Source organism: Ursus americanus, chromosome 36, assembly GCF_024610735.1.
Source record: "Ursus americanus isolate L20-20 chromosome 36, mUrsAme1.1.p, whole genome shotgun sequence".
Taxonomy (NCBI): Eukaryota; Metazoa; Chordata; class Mammalia; order Carnivora; family Ursidae; genus Ursus; species Ursus americanus.
Genome location: NC_142162.1, coordinates 17,148,889 through 17,176,798, shown reverse-complemented (window position 1 = coordinate 17,176,798; position 27,910 = coordinate 17,148,889). Strand labels below are relative to the sequence as shown.

The 27,910-nt window shown below is 44.4% G+C and overlaps 1 pseudogene; it reads left to right on the top strand.

Annotated features, from left to right (window-relative positions):
* The first annotated feature begins 21,856 nt into the window (after window positions 1-21,856).
* LOC123788490 (histone H3.3C-like) lies at window positions 21,857-22,255 on the top strand (annotated as a pseudogene).
* Window positions 22,256-27,910: the final 5,655 nt, after the last annotated feature.

Sequence of the window (27,910 nt, the reverse complement as noted above, 5' to 3'; positions counted from 1 at the left end):
CCTATACTGGGTAGCTAGCATCAAAGAAAATGAAAATGCTACTTTGAAAAGATATATGTAAGGGCACCTGGGTGGCTCAGTCGGTGAGGCATCCGACTTGATTCTGGCTCAGGTCACCATCTCAGGGTTGTGAGATGGAGCCCTGTGTTGGACTCCATGCTGGATGTGGGGCCTCCTTAAGAGTCTCTCCCTCTCCCTCTGTCTCTCTGCCACCCCGTCTCTAAAAAGAAGAAAGAAGAAAGAAGAAGAAGAAGAAGAAAAGATATATACACCCCTATGATTATTGCAGTACTATTTACAATAGCCAAGATATTGAAGCAACTCAAGTGTCCAACCATAGATGAACAGATAAATAAATCGTGGCGTATATATAGAATAGAGTACCACTCAACCATACAACAAAGTAAGATCTTACCATTTGCAACAGCACAGATGGACCTAGAGGGTATAATGCTAAGTGAAATAAATCAGTCAGAGAAAGACAAATACCACATGATTTCACTCATATGTGGAATTTAAGAAACAAAACGAACAAAGAAAAAAAGAGATGAACAGAAAACCAGACTCTTAACTAAAGAAAACAAATGGATAGTTACCAGAGGGGAGGGGGATGGGGGATTGAGGAATAGAGAGGATGAGGACTTATCATCATGAGCACCAAGTAATGCATGGAATTGTTGAATCATTGCTATACACATGAAACTGATAAAACACTATATTAATTATACTTAAAAAATAAGAACAAAGTTTAAAACAGCTCCGGGCACAAGGTCCCGCAAACCTTTTCCTGCTTTGTGCATCCAAACCTTGGTAGGAGGCCTCCAAGCCTCGGAGTGCTAGGACCACAGGGCAAGTTTTCAGTTCCCTGTGATTCACCTGCCAATGGTGTGTGTCTTTTAGGCCATGTCCAATCCCCCCAGGGGCAATTGTTGTGGTAGGAGTGTTCAATGACCCCAGCCCTTGTACTTGAGGGAAATAAGTGTATTCAACATAATGTGAGCTTAGGCTCAATGACTGCTCCCTCCTGGATGGACGCCTCATGAGACACTCCATGAAATATAGATTATTCATACTATTTTTTTATTCAGAGGTACTTGCCCTCGAGTTTCTTGTTCTGGTTTTGTTTTAATGCATTAAGATCCTTTCATGGTTCTCCCTTGCCTGAGATGTGCTGGGGAGAACCTGGTACAGGAGTTCCACAGAACTAGACAGCCTCACCTGAATCACTGCTTTGCCAATGCCACCCATGAGCTGTAGACACGCTCTGTCACCTCTCTGACCTTACTATTTCACCTGACAAATGAGTGCAGAAACACCTGCCCCAACACAGTGGTACAAATGCAGGGAGGTAATGCTCGGGATATTGACACAGGGAGGTAATGCACAGGCAACCTGCACAGCCTCTGATCCAGGGCAGGAACTCTGCAAATGCAAGCCTCCCTCCTCTTACTCCCCTCCTGTCCAGCTCCAGGCAATAGCCCTTTGCACTTCAACCAAAATTCACAATTTTGAGTTATTTTCTTCTTCCAAAGGCTTTGAATGTAGGAGCTTGCCATTTCTTCATTACTCACTGATACTTGGCAAGTCGAGGCGCTTCTCATCTGTGGGTCTCTTTCCCAACTCTGCCAACTCCTCTGCAAACTAGCAACCCTTTAGTTTGCAGGGGAGTTTTGTAATTCACAAGTCGGGGTGGGTACTTCCCACCCTGGGAATCGGCTGAGGGATGCTCTTCTCTGGGGGGGTTATCAAAATTGCTGAATCGTGATTCTTTTTGCCAAAGCCCCTTCTATAGGATGTGGAGCAGATGGCAGGGTGGCAGACGCTGTCCTAGCTGGAGACATGTGCCCATAAAACAGGGGCTCTGATGACTATAACAGTATGATGTGCCCAAGTCTCAAAAGAAGGGACACTCCATGCAGACTGACAAGCTGGTTACGAGCACTCCCACCCCCGGTGGTGCCTGTGGCAGCTCCACATAATGGAACCCTTGTTCATCAATCAAGGTGTCAATCCAGATAGCCAGTGACAAAGGGATGGGGCCACAGGTGGATGGGAGGGTAATGGAGCTCCAGCAGCCTTCTCCCATGCGTGGTTAATGCATGAGGCGAGATTCAATCACCTCCCGACACAGCAGTGAGAAGCAGGAGAGTAGCTAACGATGCACCAAATTTCCATCCTGAAGACCACCAGAGTCAGGCTGCGGCTGAACCGTGACCCTGGACTGGCTCCCAAGCATCCAGCTGCAGTCAGAGAGGATTTCCTGGGCACTCGCTTAAGCAAGCCCACGCTCTTCTCTCAAGCAGAAAGAGATGGCTGCAGGCTTCTGCCTTGTGCCCCTGAGTGAGGGCATTGGGGTATCATTTTCCTTCCCACCCAACTTTGGAAAAGACAGGCATGGGGAGGGAAGTCAGTACAAGGGACCAGGCCAGGACAAGAACAGGACTGACAGGGGCACTGTTGAAGGCCAAAGTTGGGGACTGGAATCGAGAGAGGGAGCAGCCATGTCAGAGAGAGCCGTGTTTCACCTAGAAATAACTGTGTTACCCAGAGCAGGCTGAAGTGGCTGCCTTCGAACAGGGGGGTTGCCTTGGCCCTGCCTGGTGGTTGTCCATCCATAGCTCCTGGTCCACATGGGGCCCCGCTAGCAAGTCCCCTCCAGCCCTGGAGACCTCGACACCCACCTGAGGGTTCGGTTTGCAGTTCTGTGCCCACAGGGCAGGTGGGAGTCTGAGAGTGACACAGAAAGAAAGGCCCATATGCTTAGGGTTCTCTGATTTGTTCTGTGAGATCAGAGCTAGGAGTGCTTGGCAGAGCTGGAGGGAACCCCTGTTCATGGGTAGGAAACGGTGTGCGCAAAATCTCAGTGGCGAGGAAAAGCATCACATATGTGGGAGTTGAGTGCAGTTTAGCAAGGCCGGGGTGTGTTGAATAGGCGTGTCAAAGTTCATGTGTCTCAGACGAAGTCCTTGTCACTACCTTACCCACATCTGTTCCAGTGCTCAGTCCTCCACTCGCGGATGAATAAAGGGACCCCATCCTTCCAGTAACTCAAGCCAAACCCTTTAACGTCATCTCCACACCTCTCAAATCCACGTGCAAGCTCTCAGCAAGCCTTGTTTCTCCTCCTTCAAGCACTTAGCCATCGATGTTTTGTTTTGTTTTTTTAGAGTTTATTTATTTATTTAACAGAGATAGAGATAGCCAGCGAGAGAGGGAACACAAGCAGGGGAGTGGGAGAGGAAGAAGCAGGCTCATAGCAGAGGAGCCTGATGTGGGGCTCGATCCCATAACGCGGGGATCACGCCCTGAGCTGAAGGCAGACGCTTAACGACTGCGCCACCCAGGCGCCCCGCCATCGATGTTTAAATCACCACGCACTGCCCTCGGGTTGGGCTACTTGCTTCCCATGGGATGCATTCCAACCCGTCCCCCGAACTGCATCCCAAATATCTTGCAGAACATCACTCCCCTTTTAAAATCCCCCCCCCCCCAGAAGTTCTCCACACCCCACAGGACAAAGTAAAACCTCCTTTTTATGGCTTATAATGCCTTTTGTGATAGCGCCTCTTCTTACTTTCCAGGCTCCCCCTTCACAATGCTGCCCCCACCTCTGGCCCCCATATGCACATACCATCCAGCCCATTCATTTATTCGTTTTATCAGTAACTCGTTTATCAAATACGTATTGAGTGTTTACTATGGGCCGGACCCTGTTCCAGGTACTGTCAATACAGCAATGAACAAAATAAATTAACTGCCCCCACAAAGCTCACGTGCTACAGTGGGGGGGGGTAGGGCGCAGGAGACAAATACGTTAACAGGCGAGTACACAGCATGTCGAAGATGGATGATGACAAGGGCCCTGGAGAAAGGCGGGAGACGGTTGCTCGAGGTTTCCAGCGTTCACCTATACCCAACTGCCCGCTCCTCCCGGGTCAGGCACAACACAGCAGGGTCCCCCTTCACCCCCTCCTCCCATCAAGTGAGATGCGGCCATATGACTAGTTCTGACCAATGGCATGCGAGCCTTAGTCACGTGTCCTGTTTGGGGCACAAGCATTGGTCGGTGCCAGGGCCACCCGGACCCCGTTCCCTGCAGCAACAAGGAAGGATGCTCCGTATTCCAGTAGCTCTAAGACGGCGGAGCTGCACTTGGAGGGTGGGTGTGCTGGCGAGGTAAGCAGAACCGTAAGACAACTGGGGACAGAGACGGTCAGGGTGTGACCCAAGGCAGTGGCAGTGCGGCTGGAAGGGGGCCCGCATCAGAGCCCATCTAGGAAGGAGACTTCCCGCGTGCAGCCTGCATTTAGGAGCCAAGCGTGAGAGAGGAGTCTGGGAGGAGTCCCCAGAGGGGTGCCCGCAGACCCTAGGGAACACAGGAGGTGTGCTGCGGGCTGAGGGACAGAAGTCGGGGGCGGGGGGTGTCCGGGAAAGGTGGTATTTGAGGCTGTGGGAGTGGCTGAGATCCCTCAGGGAGAGGGGGAGGCAGAGAAGAGGGGGGTGGAGGATCCCCAGCATTCAAAGGGGCAGCTGAGAGCAAACGTGAGGAGACTGAGCAAGGGTGGGCAGGGAGCGACAGCAGGAGCAGGGAGGAATGGTGTAGGTCGGGCTTCTCAGACTTCAAAGCCCACACAAACCCCCTGAGGGTTGTGTAAAAATGCAGACCTGGCTCAGTACATCTGGGCAGGAGCCCAAGATGCTGCAGGCCCATAAGGCTCCCAGGTGATGCTGATGCTGTTGGTCTGCAGAACGTACTTGGAGAAGGAAGGATGGAAGAGAAACCAGGGAAGAGAGGCCTTTAAGAAGGAGAGAGTGGTTGGCAGTGAGATTTTGCCCCGCAGTGCTCGTCCGTCTCAGCAGGAGCAGAGAATGGGGAGGGTGGAGGCATCCTGGGTGGCTTGGAGTACCCAGGTGTACCAGGACTGGGTGATGCCGGGGACTTTAGGGTCTATCCTATGGATTTTGAAAGGCAGGCTTTCTCTAGGTGGCCTTCTGGTGGAATGTGCGACATCCTTCGGGCCCTCAAGTAGAGCAGGAGTGTCCCCTCTACCAACAAGAACGAGACCAGGGCTGTCTGAGATGACCTCTGATTGATGCAGCTGGGTGGGCATTCTCCAGACTCTCCCTGTCCTGCTGATGAGTCCTCATGAACGTCTCATGTCACCCTCTGCGTGACGCACTCATGTCGACACCTGGCTCAGGGACACCCTCGGCGGCAATAAAGGGCATCTGGGCCTCCCTTTGGAAGGCCACAGCATGAATTCCTCTTACAAGACAACCCTGCTTCTGAGAAAGGCCCAGGATAGAGGGATGGAGGGGGAACTCTCATTCCCCACATTTCTCCAGCCCCATCCAAGCACACGTTCCTCAGGAGTCACTCAAAGCTCTCTACAATTTGATCCTTATTTCCATCTTCCATCACATCTTCCCGTTGTCCTTTGCCATTTCCCAGTGCTCGTCTCCTCCAGCTATAACAGTCGACTCCCCTTTCCCAGAAGACACCCTGAAATCTTGTGCCTCCTTTCTCCACTCCCCTATGTGGCAACATTTCAAGGCCTGGCTCAAATTCCATCTTCTCTGGAAGCCTTCTCAGATTTCCCTGACGGAGTCTGTAGGAACAGACTCTCCCGTCTGTAGGACCCCCCCACCACCCTTTGCACTTTTGTTTTAGCATTTCCCAGAGGCTGCTTTTGTTAGTTGGCTGATTATGTATGTGTGTCTGCCAACCAGTTTATGAGCTTCTGGGGGTGGAAGACTCTGCCAGCTTCGTCTCTGTATCTGGGGCTGCTGTGTATGCTTGTGCAAGTTGGGCACTGCACAAGAGCACCCAGCTTGGAGGTGGGAGGTAATGGGATCTGATAGAGTCTGCCTGTTGCTCACCAAGCTGTGCTCCCTGGCAAGGGTCTGCATTGGCCCGGAGGAAAAGGTGTTTTTTTCTGTTTCACACAAGGATGCTGTCCAGGCAAGAAAGGGCCGAGTTTGTACCCTTCTCAACACCTGAGCATTTGCTCTGCGGGTGACAGGACCTCCATGAATGTTTGTGGGGTCGAAGCAGTCCTGTTCTTTGATGTAAGTGCTGCTTAGTGATTCAAGGTTACTGCACAGACACTGGTCATGCCCTCGTGCCGTTTTCCAGCTACGTTTCTGTGAAGTCCTTGAGTGATTTACTTTGTTATTTTGAGGAGGCTGCCTACTTCTCTGAAAGCATTTAAGAAATCTGTCTGACATCATGATCCCTTTCTGGAAAGATCTCAGCCCCTTCCTCCTGGACAGCAAGCTGCCTCTGTCTGGCTTCAGGTGAGGTCTTCGAGCGGGACCACACCTCTGGGTGGCTGGTGGAAGACTCTGTTACCAGAATCACGTGAGGATTTGATCTAGCTGAAGAAATGATTATACATTTCTTTCCCTCAGAGTGAAAACTCTCCATTTTCCTTTTTCCACCGATCCGGCCCTTGGTGTTGCTACAACTACCTACTTTTTGCCCAGCCCAGAGGGAGGAAATTTGTTAACAGGAAATTCTCTTCAGGGTGTCCTTCAGAGGCCACCTGGACCTCCATGGAGGAAGGCCACTAAAGGGAGCAAGGGACAGCTTGGCTGTGGGGGGGGGTAGGAGGGAATGAAGGGTGAGCTGGCCTGTCACGGCCCAAAGCCTGGCTGGCTCTGAGGTTTTGCGTCTCTCAGAAATGCTGTTCCTGAAAATATCTGCGACTGGCCAGGTGGGCCTTAACCTTCCAGCCGCCTGCCCTCTGCCTCTATCTTTGCTGCCTCCTCACTTTCCAGGACCCCTATCTCTGGGTGTCTTGACTGGTCACCTGTCTTCTAGTAGTCTCCGCTTCCCTGGCTTGCACACCATGGCACATCCCCGGGCTCTCTGTGTCACTTCCCTCTGGCTCCTTTGTGCTCTCCTCTCCCTCTACACACCCTCTCGAATGCTGGTGGACCCCTAGTTCCCCACTGTGGGCTTCCCTGGCTGGCCGACAGTGGTGCATAGCCTTGTAGCTGTTCCATGCATCAACATACGTGTGCACACACGGAAGTTATTTATTTTTAATAAAAATGGCATCCTACCAGGTGTACGGATTGTGTTCCTGATTTCAAATGATAGCACCATCACCCCCTAGTACCTGAGGCAGAAGTCTAGAATCATCCTTGACTCTTCCTATTTCTCATGCTTTCCAATTTAACCTTCTAAATAGTTCTGGAATTGTCCTTCTCTATTTTGACTGTCTCTGTCCACTCATCACCTCTTACCTGGATTACTGTAATCATTTTCTAATTGGTCTTCCTAGCACCTTCCTTCCTTCCTGGCCTCTTTCAAATTAATCCTCCATATCAAAATATTTTTTTGAGATAAGATTCATGTAACATAAAATCCATCATCTTAACTATTTTAAAGCGTACAGTTCAGTCATTTTTAGTATATCTACAATGTTACACACCCACCCTCATTGTCTAATTCCAGCAGTGGTTTTGGAACTATAGGCCTTGATCTAGTGGTGGGTTGTGAAACCAGTTTAGTAGTTTGCAAACATTATGTATTAAAAAATGAAGTAGCCGCAGTATAGACAGAGTAGAATAGATCGTAGAGTGTTGTAAAAGATGAAAAGGGGAACTGTTACTGCACGGAACTTTTGTTTCTGTTAGACTTTTTTGGTATATTTGTGTGTTGATGGTGTGTGTTTCTTACTGTGGGCCATGTTGGAAAAAGTTGGGGGGAGCGTGCAAAAAGTTGCCGTGAGTCTGTACCGTGTAGGCAGCCTACATCACTCCCCTTACCTAATGTCTGTCCATGGCTCTCCAGCTGAGTCACTTGCTAATTAAGAAATACTCTTTCAGAGTCCACTATTTGCTAGTCACTGTTCTAGGTGCTGGGGATATAGCAATAAAGAAGGCAGACAAAAACACCTGCCCTGGTCCAGTTTATATTCTAGCTGGGGAGACATAATAAGTAAGGAAATGAGGGCACCTGGCTGGCTCAGTCAGTAGAACATGCAACTCTCGACCTTGGGGTCGTGAGTTCGAGCCCCCCATTGGGTGTAGAGATTACTAAAAAAATACATAAACTTAAAAAAAATAAGAAAATTATACAGAATGTTAAAAGGTGATAAGTGCTCTGAAAAAAAATCAGAGTCAGAGGCTTCGGAGTGTGGAATGAGGGAAAGAGGGTGTTGCAGTCTTGAAAAGGAGGACCAGGCCAGGCTTCCCCAAGAAGCCACATGTCAGCGAGACTGAAAGGAGGCGAGGGAGTGAGCCGTGCCTGTATCTGGGAGAATAGACGGTACAAAGGTCCTGGCGCAGGAGATGCCTGGCTTCTTTGAGGCCTAGGAAGGAGGCTGTCACAGGGTGCCGTGGGGAGCAACAGAAAGAGATGAGGTCAGAGAGGCAGCTGGAAGCCAGGCACGTTGGGCCTGTGAGCCATTGTAAGGACTTTGGCTCTTACTGTGGGGAACATGAAAGCTTTGCAGAGCTTTGAGCAAAGGAATGACAGGCTCTGGGTCACATTTTAAAAACATCACCTCTAGGATTCATGCTCCTTCGGCTGAGGTTCGAGGTCCTTTATATTTTGTTCCTGTTGATCTATAGCCATTTCTTGCCTCTTCCATCAGCAACACCAAAAATGCTCTCATTGTCTCTATGTACCATGATGTCTCCCCACTCTGGGAGTGTCTCCGCTGTCCCTCTACCTGGATGGCCACTCCTGTTGGGCCCGGCTCACCTCTCCTCATCCTTTAGCACTCAGCACAGATGCTACCTCCTGTTATGTCCCTCTCCCCTTAGGCTGCATGACGTGTCCCCTCATTCATCCCTCTAGAACCTTCCATGTATCTCTGTCAGTAGTTTACTTCATTGGACTGTAACTCACATGTCAGCTTTCCTCTACATCTCTGATTCCCAGGAGGCATGGGATCTTGCCTTTTGCATCTTTTGACCCCATGACCCATACGTAGTACAGTGGTACATGTGGGTCAAGGACGCAATACACGAATTGTGGTTAAATCAACTGTTGCTGACGAGGATCCAGCGAGGTTTCAACCAATGGCTCAAGACCATGAAGCTCACTACTCCCTGTTCCTTGCTTGGTACACCTACTAAACCAAGATAATCCTTTCCTGGGGTTCTCTGAGGCTTTCCTGTGGTGGTGTCAGGGGGAGGGATGTGATGCCCCATCGTCCCGGGAGGAATTTACTAGAGGAGACAAACTGCGTAGTTGGAGGGTGCAGGTGGGGAAGATGGTCAGAGAGGAGGCAGCATACCTAAGGTTACACGGCGCTCATTGAACCCTTGCAGCGTCTGGCTCTCCATTGAGATAAGTGCACACTGATACTTCTGCTGTATCTCTTCTCGATGGCAGATTCCCTTTCACCGAGTGTGCTTCCTCAACATTAGAACCAGAGAAGGGGGGCCAGTCCAGTGTTCCTGGGGCCTACAGCACAGGCTGCGCTTTGGCATAATTTGAGAGCAAACTTGTGGACCCCCCCTCAGACATGTGAGGGAATCCTGCCCCAGGTTACCCTACCAAAGCTTGGAGGTCAGGAAGGGAGGGAATCAGACTCCCCCACTAAGGTTCACTCTCCTGTCATGCAAAAGACTCCCAGACATCCACGAGGACAGGACCTGTCTAAAACGAAATAAAATTTCACACACCATTTTCCTCCTGATGGAACTGGCAGCTTTCCTTTCTTTCTCTCCTAGCTTCCTACAGGCAACCAAGAATCAACATTTCTAGACATACATAAAGCCCTTCTTCCAATAATTCTCACAGCCTAGACTTACTGTTCTTCCTTTGCAGCTCTGTTTCCTTATAAATATTCCAAGGTGAGGCTGCCAGCAGGTGATTTATTTACAAGGGGGTATCATTTCCTACCTCTGTGTGTGGCATCCAAGCAAACGGCTGACTACAGTTCTCACCAAGCTCGGCCTCCTTATCTATTTTAGATGAGACCAGGGTATTTCACTCCATATCTCGTTTCGACTCCAGGCAATCCAATAGGATTTCTGTTTTAAAAATGTTCAGAATGTGAAAAAAAGGGGGGGGGGGGAACTAGAGAGATGACAAGGCTAACAAGTGGCTATTCTGAGAGCTACCATCATTCATCACATCCGAATGCTGTCACAGAAGGGCACACACACAGGGACATGCCACAATGCTAGAGCTCCCGCAAAGCTTCCCCACCCAAAAGCGAACATTACAAAAGGGACAAGGAGAAACCACGTGCACACTGCCTGGCCAGTCTGGCTAATGGGCTGCTTGGTTCAGCCTTTCCAGACCTCCTTATGCCCTCCCCAGAGTTCTAAGCCTTTGGAGAATCAGGGATGTCTTTGAGATTTCCCAGGAGAGTATGCCTATGCCCACGTGCAGACCATTTCCACTTATGATCGCAGGAGGTGCAGGAGAGCACAGGACAGCAGATAAAAGGCAGCAAGTATGGAAGGAGGTCAGAGGGGCAACAACCCTGGGGGACTGGGAGAGTCAGGCCAGGTGGACTGGGGTCTGGCCTGGGGGTTGGACTTGGTTACACAGAGGAAATGAGAAGGCCTTCTAGACAGGAGAGATTCTCGAAGGTGAAGGAGCCGAGGTTCAGATGGCTTGCTTGTTGTGGAGGAACAAGAAGGGGAGGAAAGCTAATGTGAGTTGAACATCCACTGTGTTCTAGTCACTGTGATAGGTGTTAGAGGGACAGAAGCAAAGACAGGGTCTAGTGGGGCAGGCGGCCGAGTCCCAGAGTACCCTTCACAATCATAAAATCAGGAGCATCAGGGAGCAACATAAAAGCTAGGTCCCAACATAAAAGCCAGGAGGCTGTAGATGGGTTGCGATGGATGAGCCTTGAGAATCCTTATCCCCAGGACAGGGGGTTGGCTGCCCCTTTCCAGTTAGGGGTGGGGTCACAGGGCAGGGACTGGACACTTGACACCAATGGGTGATGACTCAGTTAGGGCTTTCAGAGATCCTGTGGCCCCAGCTGGTTCCAGCCCCTCCAACCAGACACAGGTGGGGTCATATCTTATTTTCTGGTGTGGTGACTCAGCTGACCAAAATAACTCATGCTGGTAGAGGCTCTTTCTGTATTCTGTGGGCTGGGAAGGGGTATACTGGGAAGAGCCAGAACTGCCACCCAGTGAAATGTGAGGACTCCTCCATCTGACTCAGCCACTAAGAGAGAGACAGAGAGACACACAGAGAGAGACACAGAGAGAGAGAGAGAGAATGAGAGAGACGCTGTGGTCTGAGTAGGGCTTTTTCTAGCACTGAAGCTGGGGAGTTCCTCAGTTCTTGGCCCGGCAGCTGGGGAAGTCACAGGACGTTGACCACCAGGGGAAATAGCTTATAAGTCCCGGGACTCACAATGCCCTCCAAGGTACTGCAGAGCACACCTGCAAGGTATCATGATCCCCTGCAAATGGACTCCTCCAGTGCCTGGTGGGTGGCAGGTCCCCTCTCGCAGTCTCCTGAAGCCACCCCTTCTGTCAGCTCCAGTCCTGTATGTTCTGTTGCCGGGATCCTCTTTCTGAACATGCACCTAAGAGTCACCTACCAGGTGCCCCTCTCCAAAGACTGCCTCATTCTGTGAATTGGAATTTGCCAGTGAGGTGGGATGCCACCCGTCTTTCCTGTTTATTCACATGCAATCTACCCACTGAGGCTCATTTCAATTCCACTCCTCCATGTAGCATTAGCAAAGGTGGGTTTGACAGTATCTGGGGTGCTTAGCAACATCACTTCCTCATCTAGACAATAATCCCAAGACGCAGAGATTGTTTAGCAGATGAGAAAGTTGAGCTCAAGAGCATAGATGATTTGCCCAAGGCCACACTGTTGGTGGCAGTGGAGCTGGAATTTGGACCCAATGGCTTCTGTTATGTCCAGTGTGACATTCACATGCCTCCCTTTCAGAGGCTGATCGTGGTGCTGGGAGCCTGGACAACTCCTCTGAAAATGAGGATTACTTTATATTAATAGAAAATGGAAGCCTTCTATCCTATGTGATTGGGACAAGTGGTTGGTTGATTAATCAAAAAATTTGTGCTGGGAAATCATAAAACAATACACAAAAGTCTTATTTTGATCCAAGGCTTCTCTTTTTAAAAAGAGTCCTCTGATGCAATTTTCCCTGTTTTATATAAGCTCATGATGTCCAGTTTCTGTTTTTATAAAGAGAAGGGAGAACTTAAGTTACTTGCAAAATAATGTGAGTGCAGAATTCTCCTAGATTTATACAAAGCTCCTCCCATTTTTTACAGTTATCTTGTCCACTTCATTCCACAAGAATTTTTAGTGATTCACCTTCATCAAGTTTTCCCAAAGCAATGTGTTTATCATAAAACAGCAAAGAGTTTCTTTTGTTCTACACTCCTCTCTTTTAGTTAAATTGCATTATTAAAATGTCAAGTATAAGTGGCATAAATAGATTTGGAACAAAAATAACTGATTCTTGGTAAACATTTGGTGGGAGCAGATGTGTATCACAGATAAACTCCTAGCTGGTAGCATCAGTTGGTGTATTTACAACAGAAAGACGGGGCTGGTTAACCTGACCAGTTGGTTAAGGGGAGTTTGGTTAAGAGGCTCTGCATAGGACTGGACAGAGGGTTGAGGTGAGGATCAAGTGTAGACCCAAGGTATGAGGGCTTTAGTGAAGTGGCATTCATATATGAGCCATCTTCATGATTACTAAGAATTCCCTGATGCTGCACCCCATATGGAACCTCTCCTCCCCATCATGAACCTTCTTTCTTTGGGAACATTAGAGAGCCACTGACCAGTGGTCAAGAGACCTAGATCTACTCCCAGCTTTGCCACTAACTGCTTCTGTGGGTTTGGGCAAAACGGCTGAATCTCTTCACCTAGATTTTTTACTTTATAAACTCAAGGGGTTGGGTGACATGGTCTTGAGAGGCTCTTCTGGCCTTGTTATTCTGAGCATCCCAGGCTGCTTGCTCAGTCTTTTCCTTGGATGTCTCAGTCATCCCCAGGGTCACAGCATGTCTCCCCAAAGCTTATCAACAGCCTCGCCTGTGTCCTGCCTTGAGCACCAGGCCCACATTTCCTACTATTTACCTGGGTGCCCTACAAGCAGGATGGACAGGTGAGATTTCTCAGACCTCCTAAATACAAAAGCATATTTCCAAACAAAAATTATTAAGATCATGTGGTTCTGAAGCAAAATGGACCCTCTTAAAAGACGATAGTATATAATAAAGTCTTTTTTATCATATATTATGATATATCATAATATATACAGTGGGGAAAAGAAGTAATATTCAGCATTGGAAAACAAAGCAGTGGGGAAAGAATGTTCAGCATTGGAAAATTTGGGTAACACTTTGAGAAAAAGTCTTTTAGACTCACATCTCAAACTATACTGTAAAATATATGGTGTATACCTCAAGAAAATAAAGGCCATATATGACAAACCCATAGCTAACATCATATTTAATGATGAAAAGCTCAAAGCTCTTCCTCTAACATCAGCAATCAGACAAAGATGCCCTCTCTCACCACTTTCACATTGCGAGGATTGGAAATCCTAGCCATAGCATTTAGGCAAGAAAAAGAAATAAAAGGCAACCAAATTGGAAAGGAAGAATTAAAACTATCACTATTTGCAGATGATATGATACTATACATAGAAAACCCTAAGGACTCTGTTAAAAAACTGTTAGAATAAATGAATTCAGTAAAGTTGCAGGATATAAAATCAACATACAGAAATCAATATACAGAAATGTCTAAACATTAGAAACAAACTGTCAGAAAGACAAATTAGGTAAACAATCCAATTTACAACTGCATCAAAAAAGAATAAAATGTGTAGGAATAAATTTAACCAAGGAGGTAAAAGACTTGTACACTGAAAATTATAAGACACTGATGAAAGAAATTGAAGATGACACAAATAAATGAATATTGCATGCTCATGGATTAGAAATAATTAATATTGTTAAAATGCCCATACTACCCAAAGCAGTCTACAGATTCAGTGAAATCCCGACCAAAGTTTCAATGGCATTTTTCACAGAAATAGAACAAATAATCCTAAAATTTGTAGAGAATCACAAAAGACCCCGAAGAGCCAAGGCAATCTTGAGAAAGAACAACAGAGCTGGAGGCATGATGCTTCCTGATTTCAAACTATATTACAAAGCTATAGTAATCAGAAGAGTAGGGCATTGACGTAAAGACAAACACATAGATGAATGAATAGAAAGCCCCAAAATAAATCCATGCATATATGGTCAATTAATTTATGACAAAGGCACCAAGAATGTACAATAGGTAAAGTACAATGTCTTCATTACATGATGTTGGTAATACTGGATATCTACATACGGAAGAGTGAAACTGGGCCACTGCCTTGCAGTACACAAGAATTAACTCAAAATGGATTAAAGACTTGAACATAAGACCTGAAACCATAAAAATCTTAGAAGAAAACACAAATTATAAGCTCCCTGACATCAGTCTTAGTGATGATTTTCTTGGATTTGACACCAAAAGCAAAAGCAACAAAAGCAAAAATAAACATCAAACTAAAAAGCTTCTGCACAGCAAAGGAAACTGTCAACAAAATGAAAAGGCAACCTACTGAATGGGGGAAAATATTTACAAACATATATCTGATAAAGGATTAATACTGAAAACATCTAAGGCTACAACTCATATAGCTAAGTAGCCAAAAAAAAAAAAATCTAATTAAAAATGAGCAGAGGATCTGAATAGACATTTTTCCAAAGAAGACATACAGATGACCAACAGGTACATGAAATGATGTTTAACATCACTCATCATCAGGGAAATGCAAATCAAAACTAGGTATCACCACCTTATACTAGTCAGAATGGCTAGTATCAAAAAGACAAGAAATAACAAGTGTTGGCAAGGATGTGGAGAAGAAGGAACACTCATACACTGTTGGTGGGAATGTAAATTGGTGCAGCCACCATGGAAAAGTGTATGGCGGTTCTTCAAAAAATTACAAATGGAACTACCATATGATCCAGCAATTCCACTTCTGGGTATTTATCCAAAGAAAATGAAAATACTAACTCAAAAAGATCTATCACCTCTATGCTCATTGCAGCATTATCTACAATAGCCAAGCTATGGAAACAACCTAAGTTTCTGATGGATGAATGGACAAATAAAATGTGGTGTCTCTGTGTGTGTGTGTGTGTGTGTGTGTGTGTGTATATAATATAAAATTATATGCAATATAATATATAATGAAATATTATTCAGTCATAAAAAATAGTGAAATCTCACCATTTGCAATACCAAAGATGGACCTTGTGGGCATTATGCTAAGTGAAGTAAGTCAGACCAAGAGAAAGACAAATATCGTGTGATCTCACTGACATGTGCCATCTAAACAACAACCACCACCACAAGCTCATAGATACAGAGGACAGATTGGTGGTTGCCAGGAGCAGGGGGAGAAGGGTGGGTGAAATGGGTGAAGGGAACCAAAAGCCATAAACTTCTAGGTATAAAATCTATAAGTCATGGGAATGTAATGTACAACATGGTGACTACAGTTAATAATATTGTATTATATATTTGAAAGTTGCTAAAAGAATAGATATTAAAAGTTCTCATTATAAGAAAAAAAATCTAGGTGTGGTGATGAATGTTAATTAGACATATTGCAGTGATCATTTTCACAAAAATATGATCCAAGTCTTGGAAACGTTCCAAGACTCCCAGTGGATGCCTGTAACCACAGGTAGTACCAAACCTTATATATGTTATATAACATATATATGTCTTTTCTATACATGCATACTTATGATAGTTTAATTTACAAATTAGGCACAATAAAAGATTAACAGCAATAAATAGTAATAATAGAACAATTATGAGAATAATGCTGCAACAAAAGTTAGGTGACTGTAGTTTTTCTCTCTTCCTCAAAATACCTTATACTGTACTCACCCTTCTTGTGATGATGTGAGATGATAAAGTGCCTAAACGAGATATAGTGAGGTGAACAACATAGGCACCGTGACGTAGCATTACCATTGACCTTCTAATGATACATCAGAAGGCAGATCATCTGTTCTGGACCATGGTTGACCATGGGTAACTGAAACCATGAAAAGCAAAACCACGGATAATGGGGGGTATAGTATATATACTATATGTATACAAATATTGAATCATTATGTTGTACACCTGAAACTAATACATACAACTAATGTTGTATGTCAATTATACCTCAATTTAAAAAATAAATGTGGATTATTCTTAAATTTAAAACAAATTGCACTATAGAAGAGTTAGGAGAAAATATGACTGAATGTTATCAGAGCCTTGCACAGAGGTGTCTCTGCAAGTCTAGAAGCTACAGAAAAATTCACAAAGGAAAAGAACAATCATTCCCACTATGTAAAAATAGGCAATATCAGTTTGTAAAGTAAAGAGGCAAATAGGGGAGAAACATTATCAGCTAAGATTAAACATGAAGGGTTAATATATTTATAGAGAACTCATACCCATTGGTAAGACAATCAGTAAGATTCCAATAAATAAATGGGCATAAATCATAGATAAGTTGTAAAAGAAAACTGAGCTGATACAGTAAAAAGTCCAACCTCTCTAGTAGTGAAGTGAATGAAAATTAAGGACAAGATCCACTGAATTAAGTAGGACATTAAAAACCTGGCATAGCTAGTGCTGGTGAGGATAGAACAAAATTGCTGGGTAGGAATATTAATCCTAACCCTTTGGAAACTGATTTTGCTTCAACAAATTTTAAAATTCTTTTGTTCCCTTGGCCCAACTTCTTGAAAAGAATCCTGAGAAGATAATGCTTAATATAGATAAAGCTTTTTCTAATGAAAAGTTCATCACATTTTTTATGGGACACTATACATATAACACAAGAGGGAAGAGTTAAGGATTATGTGGCATATGGACCCAATAAACTGTTTCTGCAGGCATTAAAAGAATCAAGGCTGCAAAGTAGAACGTGGAGAATATAGTTAATAACATTGTAACAGCTCTGTATGGTGACAGATGGTAACTAGATTTATTGTGGTGATCACCCTGTAACATATAAGTGTTGAATAAACATTGGACACCTGAAACTCATAAAATATTGTATGCCAACTATACGTCAATAAAATAAAATAATAACTATGAAACACTAGGAAAAAAAAGACTGGAGCAAGGCAGAAACTTAAGTTTACATAGCAAGTCAGGGAATCTCTTTGAGCTTCAAGTTTCATTTCATTTTATTTTATTTTCATTGAAGTATAGTTGACATACAATGTCATATCAGCTTTAGGTACGTAACACAGTGATTCGACAATTCTATACGTTATGCAATTGAGCTCCGGGTTTCCTACTAACAAAATGTGATAATCATTGTACCTTTCTCAGGAGGTGTTGTGAGGACTGAATGAGATGATGTGTACTCTGCTTAATCCAGCACCTCGACTGTGGGAAGCAGGCAGTAACTGTGAGCTCACGTGTTTTCATCATTGTCAAACGCAAATAATAAATACCTAGAACGGAATATGAAGAAATGATAATAGTTGCATTAGGGCGGTGGGATTATAGGTGATTTTTTCCCCTCTCTTTTCCTAACTTTGTATATTGTTGATATATTTTGTTTAATAATCTTATCAGCTTTATTGAGGTATAATTTATAAAATTTGCCCATTTTAAGTATACAATTCAATGATTTTTAAGACACATACAGAATTGTGCAACTATCACCACAACCCAGCACCCTGGAAAGATCCCACAGCAGCATCTATAGTCACAGCTCACCCACACCCCAGCCCCGGGCAGCAACTAGTCTGCTTTTCTGCACCTACAGATTTACCTTTTCCAGGCATCTTATACAAATGCAATTGTACAATACATGGTCTTTTGAATCTGGCTTATTAAAATTGATAATTCTTAGGGGTTCAAAAAACAGTTTGCTACTGCCGTTGTAAAGCAAAAACAAAGTATGTACTGTCCCTACAAAAAAGAAATGACAATTATGTGACATGCTAGAGGCGTTAGCCAAAGCCACCGCGCAAATCAGGCTGCGGTACGTAAACGGATCGGATCGCATCAATACCTCGTGTGCCTCAAGCGTATACAATGTTACATGTAAATTCCATCTCAGGGAAACCAAACAAAACAAAACATACGGCAACATTGCACCCGACCTGCTAGTATCAGCCAGGGTTCTGGCAGGAAATAAATGCCCCCTCATAAAGGTCAACTGAGGAGAGTTTAAGGAAGGGGTGGTAAAATTCAGGGGACCAATAGTGCAGCATCCAAGGCTTCATCAGAGATGAAGATACTCCCACCTCTAGGGCTAAAAGAAAGAGCAGTGTTTCTGGAACGTGGACAGAACTGGAGCCACAGCGGAGGAGCCGCTGGCAGGGGGCCTGGTAGAGAATGCAGCCGCAGCCAGCACTGAGGCCTGCAGGGAGGGCACTGGGGGCGGCAGGAATCCATATGCCAACTTCACTCTCCGTCATCCATCTGATATTCTACCGGGGCCTCCTATTGGTGGAACCCTGCTGGCAGGCAGCAGTCCCTACAGGTCAGCCCCCAGGGTGAGAGCAGAGCAAAGAAAGGCCAAGAACGGTCTACAGAGGCCAGAGACAAGCCAGCATACCGTTCCCCAAATGTGTCTCCTTCCTTCTCTACCCTGCTCCAGCACAATACTTGATCCAACGGAAGGACTCTAAATCCTTTCCCCAGGCCATGGAAGCTCTTTCCGTATTCCAGCCCTCAACCTGAGCTTAGAGATCTCCAGGGGGGAGAGGGGGAGAGAGGGGAGAGGGGTGGTTCCCCAATTGGCATGTCATTCTTCTGGTAGAGCGTTAGCGTATTTCCCTCTGATCATTCCTTGGCCTGGCTAACTCTGACAGGCGACCACGTTCCCCTGGAGGGGAATGGCTGTTTTATTCATGATGCCTGGAAAGGAAGTGGCCACATGGGAGGGGCCACATAAATATTTGCTGAACTGAGGAGTGTCTTCAAATTCTTTTGTGCTTCCCCCACCCACCCAACAGCACCTACTCCCCTGCTGTCTGCTGTCTCAGAGGCTGGATTCTAGTACTCTGGCGAGAGATGAATTAAGAGTTTCTCGCTGGGATAAATCCAGTTCATTATGGCCTCAGATTTTAGGAATATGCTAATAACCTAATGAAGGTGGGGGGGGAGACATGAATGTCTGTTTTATACAGATACAAAGCGATTTCCTGGGTTTTGAGCAGCTACAATTGCTTCATTTTGTCTATGGCGTCTACCCCCCGTGAAACCAGCCTCTCCAACCGTTTTTCCTGGCACTGAATGGAGCTTGTCATCTCTGGCTAGAGAGACATCAACCACCTGTGAAACAGACCTGACGGGGTGTCCGTTAAGTCAAAAGAGTGGAGCGGAGGGAACTCCAAGCAGACATATACAGCTAGAAGGAACTCTGCCAACAGGAGGAACCTGCTTTGGAAATTATCAGACATTTCTCCCCTCAGCTGGTTCTCAAACATCTGCAAAAATCTTCAAGGGAAAAAAAAAAAAGAAACAATAATTTTCTAATATAGTCACCCTCTCAGCCAAAATAGATGCTTCTATGCACAGCCTGTAGGCCAGTGGCATTTCCTGACTGACCCTTGCAGTGAACATTCCAACAGGGGCACCATCTTCCAAGTATTGTCCCTAGCAGGGAGGCCCCAAGCTGACTCCCAGCCTTCCGGCCCCCCCGGCCAAAATTGGGATGAGGGCCCCAAAGCAGGGTAGGAAAATTCCCAAAGCTGGGCCACAGGGCAAAGTTAGTTCTGTGGAAAGTGGAGAAGGGATGAAGTTTGGGAAGATAATTACTAGCTCTCTGGAAAAATAAATAGTAAGTCCAATGCCACCCAGACTACCCTGTACACCCCCTTCCAGGAATAGTCCAGAGGGCAGAGTGGCGTAGTAAGAAGATGATCCTTTCAGAAGTTCCATGTCCATGCCCTGGCCTCTGGCTCTGCCACTTCCTGACTGGGGGACCTGAAGGTTCTTAGGAGTCTTTAATATTTTTAATAAATAGTTTCCTATTGGCTCCTTCCTAGGAAGGCAGCATAACATAGTGGAAAGGGCATTGGCTTTGGAATCATACAGATCTGAGTTTGAATGTGAGTCTGTTATTTACTGGACTGTGTGATACCACTTTAGCGTAGGATTTTTAGCTGGGCACATAGCCACCAAGGTGAATGCTACTTTCCCCAGCCTTCCTTATGGCTATATATGACCATGCGACTAAAAGTTCTGGGATTATGAGTGGGAGTGAGTGTGTAGCTTCCTCATCTGCCCTGAAAGTGAAGAAATGTGTCTTGCCCATCTCCCTTTTCCTATTGTCTGGAAAGCAAACTTGGTGGGGGAGTCATCTTGGATCAAGCAAGTGCCCCGGGTGACTGAGAGAAGCAAAAGTAATTCATTTCTGAAATAATGCAATGTCTATCCAGGCCTCACTGAATTCCGCAGATAAAGTTCCAAGGCACGTATACTCATAAGAAAAGGCAAGACACAGACTGAGAAAAAATATGTACAAATCACATATCTGACAAAGGACTTGGTCTTAGTTGGGACTACTGTAACAAAGTACCATCAGTTGGGTAGCTTATAAACAACTGAAATTTATTCTCAAAGTTCTGGAAACTGGAAGTCTGAGATAGGAGAAACAGCATGGTTAGGTTCTGGTGACAGCTGCTTTCTTATATCCTCACATGGTGGAGAGAGGGCTAGAAAGCAATCTGGGGTCTCTTTTACATAGGGGCACTAATCCCGTTCATGAGGACTCTACCCTCATGGTCTTACTTCCCAAAGGTCCAGCTTCCTAGTATCATCGCATTGGGGATTAGGATTTCAACATATGAATTTTCAGGGGACACAAACATTCAATCCCTAACAGACTTGTATCTGGAATATACAAAGAACTCTTTCAAGTCAATGATAAGATAAACAACCCAATTAAAGAGGGGGCAAAAGATTTGAATAGACACTTTACCAAAGAAGATAACCAAACAGCAAATGAATACATGAAAAGATGCTCAAAATCATCAGGGAAATGCAAATCAAAACCACAATGAACTACTATTTCACACCTACCGCAATGGCTACCACCAAAGACAGATAATAACAAATGCTGGCAAGGGTGTAGGGAAATCGAAATCCTCAAATATTACTACTGGTGGGAAGCTACTTTGGAAAACAATCTGGCAGATTCTTCAAAACTTAAATTTACCATATGACCCAGCATTTCTACTCTCAAGAGAAATGAGAACATACGTCCACACAAAGACTTGAATAATGTTCATGGCATCATTAATCATAAGAGCCCAAAGTGGAAACAAGCAGTTACTGAATGGATAAATCAATGAACTATAGTCATAGAATGGAATACCAAGTGGGATGCTAAGTGAAAGGCACCAGGCGAAAAGACCACATATTATATAATTTCACTTTTGTAAAATGTCCAGAAAAGGCAAGTTGTTGGAGACAGAAAGTAGACTAGTGGTTGCCTGGGCCTGAGAGTGGGATAAATGGGTATAAAATGTCTTACTAGGATAATATAAAAGTTCTAACACTCAATATGGTAATGTATGTATACACAACTGGTATACCAATATATATACCACTGTACCGGTTGTGCATACCACAACTCGGTGAACTCACTGAAAACCACTGAACTGCATGCGTAACGTGGGTGAATTTTATGTATATGAAATTGAGATATATCTCAATAAAATTAACAGACATAGGCTCACATCCACTGCCGTGCCTCCCTCACTCATTAATGCCAGCACCGCCTCTACCTCACCAAGCTCCAGCCAAATGAGAAGGTGGGGTAAATAAGGAGGTCTCTGTTCCATGGCTGGTGCAAAGCAGACTGCCCACAAATCCACCGTTGGTAAAGCCACCGGATACAAAAGCCACTCGCAAGAGTGCACCCTCTACTGGAGGGGTAAAGAAACCTCATCATTACAGGCCTGGTGCTGCGGCACCCGGTGAAATTAGACAGTATCAGAAGTCCACTGAACATCTGAGCCACAAACTTCCCTTCCAGCAGCTGGTGTGAGAAACTGCTCAGGTCTTCAAAACAGGTCTGTGCTTCAGAGGGCAGCTATTGGTGCTTTGCAGGAGGCAAGTGAGGCCTATCTGGCGGACCTTTCTGAAGTCACCAACCTGCGTGCTGTCCATGACAAACATGTCACAATTATGCCAAAAGACATCCAGCTAGCACGCCACATACGTGGAGGATGTGCTTAAGAATCCACTATGACGGAAAACATTTCATTCTACACACAAAAAATTTCTCTTCTTCCTGTTATTGGTCGTTTGGAACGTTAGATTTTTCTTCCCAGGGGGTCAAAAGGTACCTAAGTATATGATTGCAAGTGGGAAACTGGGGGGCAGAAATCAGGTATTGGCAGCTTTTCCATTTTCATTTGTGTGTGAATTTTTAATATAAATGTGGGGACATAAAGCATTCATGCAGGTCAAAAAGTTTCAGTGAATACGTTTCAGCAGTTCGGGTCTATAGTAATTATAAATAAACTTGCTACATTTTCCTGAACAATGCCAGCATTTGGATTTTTTTAAAACAAGTAAATTTCTTACTGACGACGGCTACATGGGTGTTTGTAGCATTTTTATCCTACATAGATTCCATCCATTCACTACACTTTCTGACTTGTCCTACACGCAAGCACTTGTTTCTAATGTTGTTTGTCACTTTGCTATTAAAATACATTACACTACAAAAATAAAAGTTAAAAGACATGGACTTTTATGCCCTGGCCTTTCTTTTAAGAAGGAGAGCAAAAGTAAAACTAAAAATGTTTTCAGATAAACCAAAGTCAAGACAGGTTATCAGCAAGATTTTTTTTTTCATTAAAGGAGTTTTTGGAGGACATACATAAGCAAGAAGAAAAAATATGTGAGAAAGAAGGTTGGGGAAGCTAAAAGAAATGGTGAGCAAATAAACAAGGAAGGGAAAGAAATGTATTAACCTGATCCAAGGCAATTGCGAAAGCTTATGACAAACAGTATATTTGATGGTGAAATGTCAGATGTGTTCTCTTTACAAACAAATTCGAGCAAAGAGGTGTACCATCACTATTTCTCTTTAATTTTGTTTGGGCCAATTGTAAAACTTAACAAGAAGAAATAAAAGGAAGGAGGATTGGAAATAAAACCATCCTTATTTGCAGACTGCACAATTATCTTCTCAGAAAACCCAAAAGAATCTATAAATAAATTATCAGAATAGATTTTAGGAACATTGATAAAAAAAATCAATACAGGAAAAATTCAGTTATATATCAACCTGCCACCAACAATCAGTCTGAAAATATAACTGAAATGATAGGATTTATAAGAGAAACAAAAGATGCAAAGTACATTTACTTAGGAATAAATCTAACCAAATATGTGCAGGCTTTTAATGGAGAAAACTGCAATAATTTCCTAAAAGACATTAAAGAAAACTTAGATAAATTAAGAGCTAAATCATGTTCTTGGGTAGGGAGATTCACTATTGTAAAGATGTCAGTTCTCCACAATGCAGCTCAGTGCTGTTCCAATAAAAATCCTAACAAGATCATCCGTAAAACTTGAAAAACTCTTCCAAATTTATACTGAAGAGGAAAAGGTCGAGAGTAGCTAACACACTCCTGAAGAAGAACAAGTCTTGGGAATTATACTGCCATATAGCAAGATATTAATTTAGAGTAATTAAGACAGTGTGGAGGAGCAGGAATAAATAGACCAATGGAGTAGAAGAGAGAGAGAAGAAACAGACCTAAACATACATGGAAACTTGATTTAGTACTAAGCAGCCACGCTTACCAGTGGGGGAAAGGATGGACTATTTAATAAAGGATGCTAGAGCAGCTGGTTATCCATGGGGAGGAGGGACAGGCAGAATCCCTACCTCACACTATATACAAAACAATTCCATTTTGGATTCTATGTGGATTAAGCACTAAACAATGAAAGACAAATCTATACATGGAATTAAATTGAATAAAAATCACACACACACACACACACACACACACACAAGTGTGTGCATATAAAATCTGGGGAAAATAAAACAAGGTCTGTAGTGTAGTTAACAGTATTTACCAGTGTCAGTTTCTAGGTTTTTATACCATGCTCTAGTTAGATAAGATATCACCACTGGGAAAGGCTGAGGAAAGAGTTCACAGAACTCTATGCACTATTTTTGCAACTTCCTGAGTCTACAATTATTTCAAAATTAAAAGTAAAAAAAAAAGTGAAAGGAAAAGTTATAAAATGTTTAGAAAACAATATGAAATGTTTATGACCTCAATGTGGGAAAGAGTTTCTTTAGCCAAGATTGAAGATGTAGAAACCATAAATATGTTAGTAAACACAGTTACACTGTAGAGTTAGGAATGTCTTCATGAAACCATACCGAATATAAAAATTGAGGGAAGACATGTGCCCCATATGTAATCACTATTAAACAATTAGTATCCAGAATACAAAAATAACTATGAATCATCAAGAAAAAGAAAAACTTGATAGAAAAATGGGCAAATATATTATAGACATTATTGGAGAAGAAATACAAACAGTCCAAAAGTATATGAAAAAAGAATGTCTTGGTCTCTGTAGTAATCAGGGATGTGTTACATAAAATCCCAATGAAATATCATTTTATAGTGAAAAATACAACAAAAGCTAAAAAATGAGACAGCATCAAGTGCAGGTGAGGATGGAGAGCAACAAAACTCACAAATACTGAGGGTGGAAGCATGTGCAACAAGGGTTCTGCTGTGGAACAGTGTTTGGCAATAGCCACTAAAGCTGAACACAAGCATATCACATGACCCCACAGTGTGCAGATAAGAGTTGGAAACAATACAGACGCTCATCAGTGTTGACAAGATACACTGCTGTATATTAGCAGGATAGAATATGATACAGTCATCAAGGTGAAAAGACCTATAACCCTGCAAACCCAATGAATGAATCTCACAAAGAATATTTCGAATGAAAGAAGCCAGACGCTAAGGAATGTGTAGAGGAGAACTCCATCCCCAGAACGCACAAATGAAGCTACACTCTTCAGGGATGCAGACATATGGGGTAGAACAAAAAGAAAAGCAAGAAGGTGATGACTTCAAAAGGCAGGAGAGTCGTTCCCGTGGGAGGGGGTGGGGCTGGGGTGTGATTTGCTTTTGATCAGGTCGAAGCAGACAGAGGGCATCTGGGGTATTAGCAAATGCTCTCAACCTAGACCTGGGCCATGGTTTTATCAGTGTCCACTTTGTTATTATTTGTTAGTGTGCACGGCAGATGGACTTTTCTATATGAATATTGCCCGAAGAGGAAGAAAGGTAGAACATGTATCATTTTATATTTCTGCCATCACAGCGCTACCACCAGGTTACATTAAACACAAGTTACATGAGCGCAGACGCCATGTCTAATGTGCCCTTACAGCCTTGCAGCACTTAGTAGTGCTCGACAATTGCTCAGTGAGTGAATAGTAACCTACTACTACTTAAAATGAAGCCTGGGCTTATGAACTAGCATCTGCTTTTACAGCCTAGCTTAACCTTGTCCCCAGGAGGGACAGAACAAGACTCAACCAGCAGCCTCACCTCCACGGGGACTTCATGACGAGCGGAGAGCAGGAGGCCAAGCAGAAGCCATGGACACATCAGCTGACTCCGCGAGGCCTCGTCTTAACACCGACATGGCATTAGGCAGCTCAGAGTCGAAAAGGACAGCTCGGCTGCATGGCCGCCTCACGACTGAGCAACTCCACGCTGTAGAGCCTTCGACACACTGATCTTCAGTGGGACAGTCTTTGGCAGGAGGTGTCAGGGAAATGTTCCTGTATGGAGCCCGCCCCCATCTCGAGAGGCCCCTCTAGAAACTTTAAACGATGACAACAGCCACGGGCTTTGTGCGCGATCTATGGTTCCCTGCTTATGACCCAATATCAAGCTGCTGAGCCCAGCTGCCTGGTAGATGACCGCAGCTTGTCTCTCCCACGTAGGCTCCAGGGGACAGAGGGATAAAAAGAAGAGAGGTCAGAAGTTCATAAGGTCTTTATTGCACAGGCAAACTGTGGCCTAGCAGTTCAGGCAGAAAGTCTGCATTTCTGCCTCGCTGTCTCCAAAGACTTGGAAATCTGGTCAATGATTAATCTGGAGACATATTAACTCAGCCATGGTTGAGTCATGAAGAAATAACCAAGGAAGCTGGGTTTCATACATGAAATGGTCTGCGCCAAGTCACAGATGTGTTCACTTGTCCACTCACTCAACAAGCTTGCATTGAGCGCCAACTGTGGGGGGCACGCCACGGCGGGGGGGTGGTGGCACGGGTCCATGTCCAGCAGGGGAAATTCATGTTACCATCCTAGACTACGCTGATGGAGGTATTGGTCAAGAAGAAGCAGATATGGTAGAATTGATTTACTGTCTCAAGAGATCAGTTCTAGAGGATTCTCTTTGAGTTTGGAAAGATGTAGTTTTAGGACCAAAGAGGAAGCACCTGACCGTATCACTGGATTTCTCATGGCAAGTACTAGAAAAGGTGGGGGAATGTAAATGCTTACAGCATAAATTCTTGGATGACTGGACTAGAAAGGGAGACACCGATATTTGGGGAAAGACCCTGAACTTTTGACATTATGTCAGGAAGAGCAATTATTCTTTTTGAAGAGCTGTGTCTTGGTTCTGTGTTAGAGACAGCATGCTTGGCTGTAAAAATATCAGCACTGTCCCTCCCCATGGCCCCACAGCATTTACGGAGCACCCCTTAATGCCCAGACGGTACTTGGGTGACAGTTGACAGGCTGAGTCACTCATCACTGAAACACAAGGGGCTCCATGCTGTGATAGGACTACATGAAACACCGGGTCTTTTTCTTGAGTTCATCTGGGCACATTTTTTACCTTGATCATTCCTGCCAAAGAATACAAAACATCCAGTGATCACGCAGGAAGCATGTCTGTTAATTCATAAATGTTGATGCTGGGACGTGACAGGCAAGTACAGAGCTGTTTATAAGAAGCGTATCCATTTCTGATCATTTAGGTAGTTAACCTCCTTGAATTTAAACCGAGAATTCCCATAATCCGTGTAATGTTTTTTTAATAGTACATGAAAGCGTTTGTGTGAAATGCAGGTATTTGTGACTATATATTTACTTAATCAAAGAATTTTATGCCTTTGGAACTCTTGTTTAATTATGGATTTGAACGTTTCAAGAAGTACAAAAATAAACTTATGGCAGGAGCTTCGAGAAATTGTGGAAGAAATATTAATTAAACATTAAAGGAGAGAGCAGTTAAACAGATTTGAAACTCTACAATGAAGAACCTTCTTTATTTATTTTGAAGAAAGAGAATAACCATTAGAACTGAGAAGACAGAAATCCTCTGGGAATGACCAAAAACAGAAATACCAGATGCAGAATGTTGAACAAGTGGTAACCAGTGTGGAACACTTGAACACAGGATATTCATACTATGAGAATGAGCCCTACACTGGGCAGTATGTGCTGAATGCCTGCTGAAGATCTTGCATGTGAGCCACAGCAGATTGGGAAGCCAGGCGGGAACTGTGAGACCTGGCATTTTATAAGTAATCATGGCACCACTGTGATGTCTGGTGCAGAGAAGAGCAGGACTGGAGTCAGGGACACCAGGCTGGAGAAGACTACAATTATCTGGGAAGATGGGATGGGTCTGTGCCAAGGCGGGGATGGTCAGATGAAGGGAACAGCCAGTCGAAGAACTTAGCATGTTAGGGATAGGGTTGATAGACCTTGGTGTCATTTGGGTGATGGAGAAGGAGAGCCAGTTAGGATGAGGATTCTGGTGAGGGTGAGCCCAGAACACAGAGGTTGCAGGCTGAGAGGCCCGAGATAGTTTG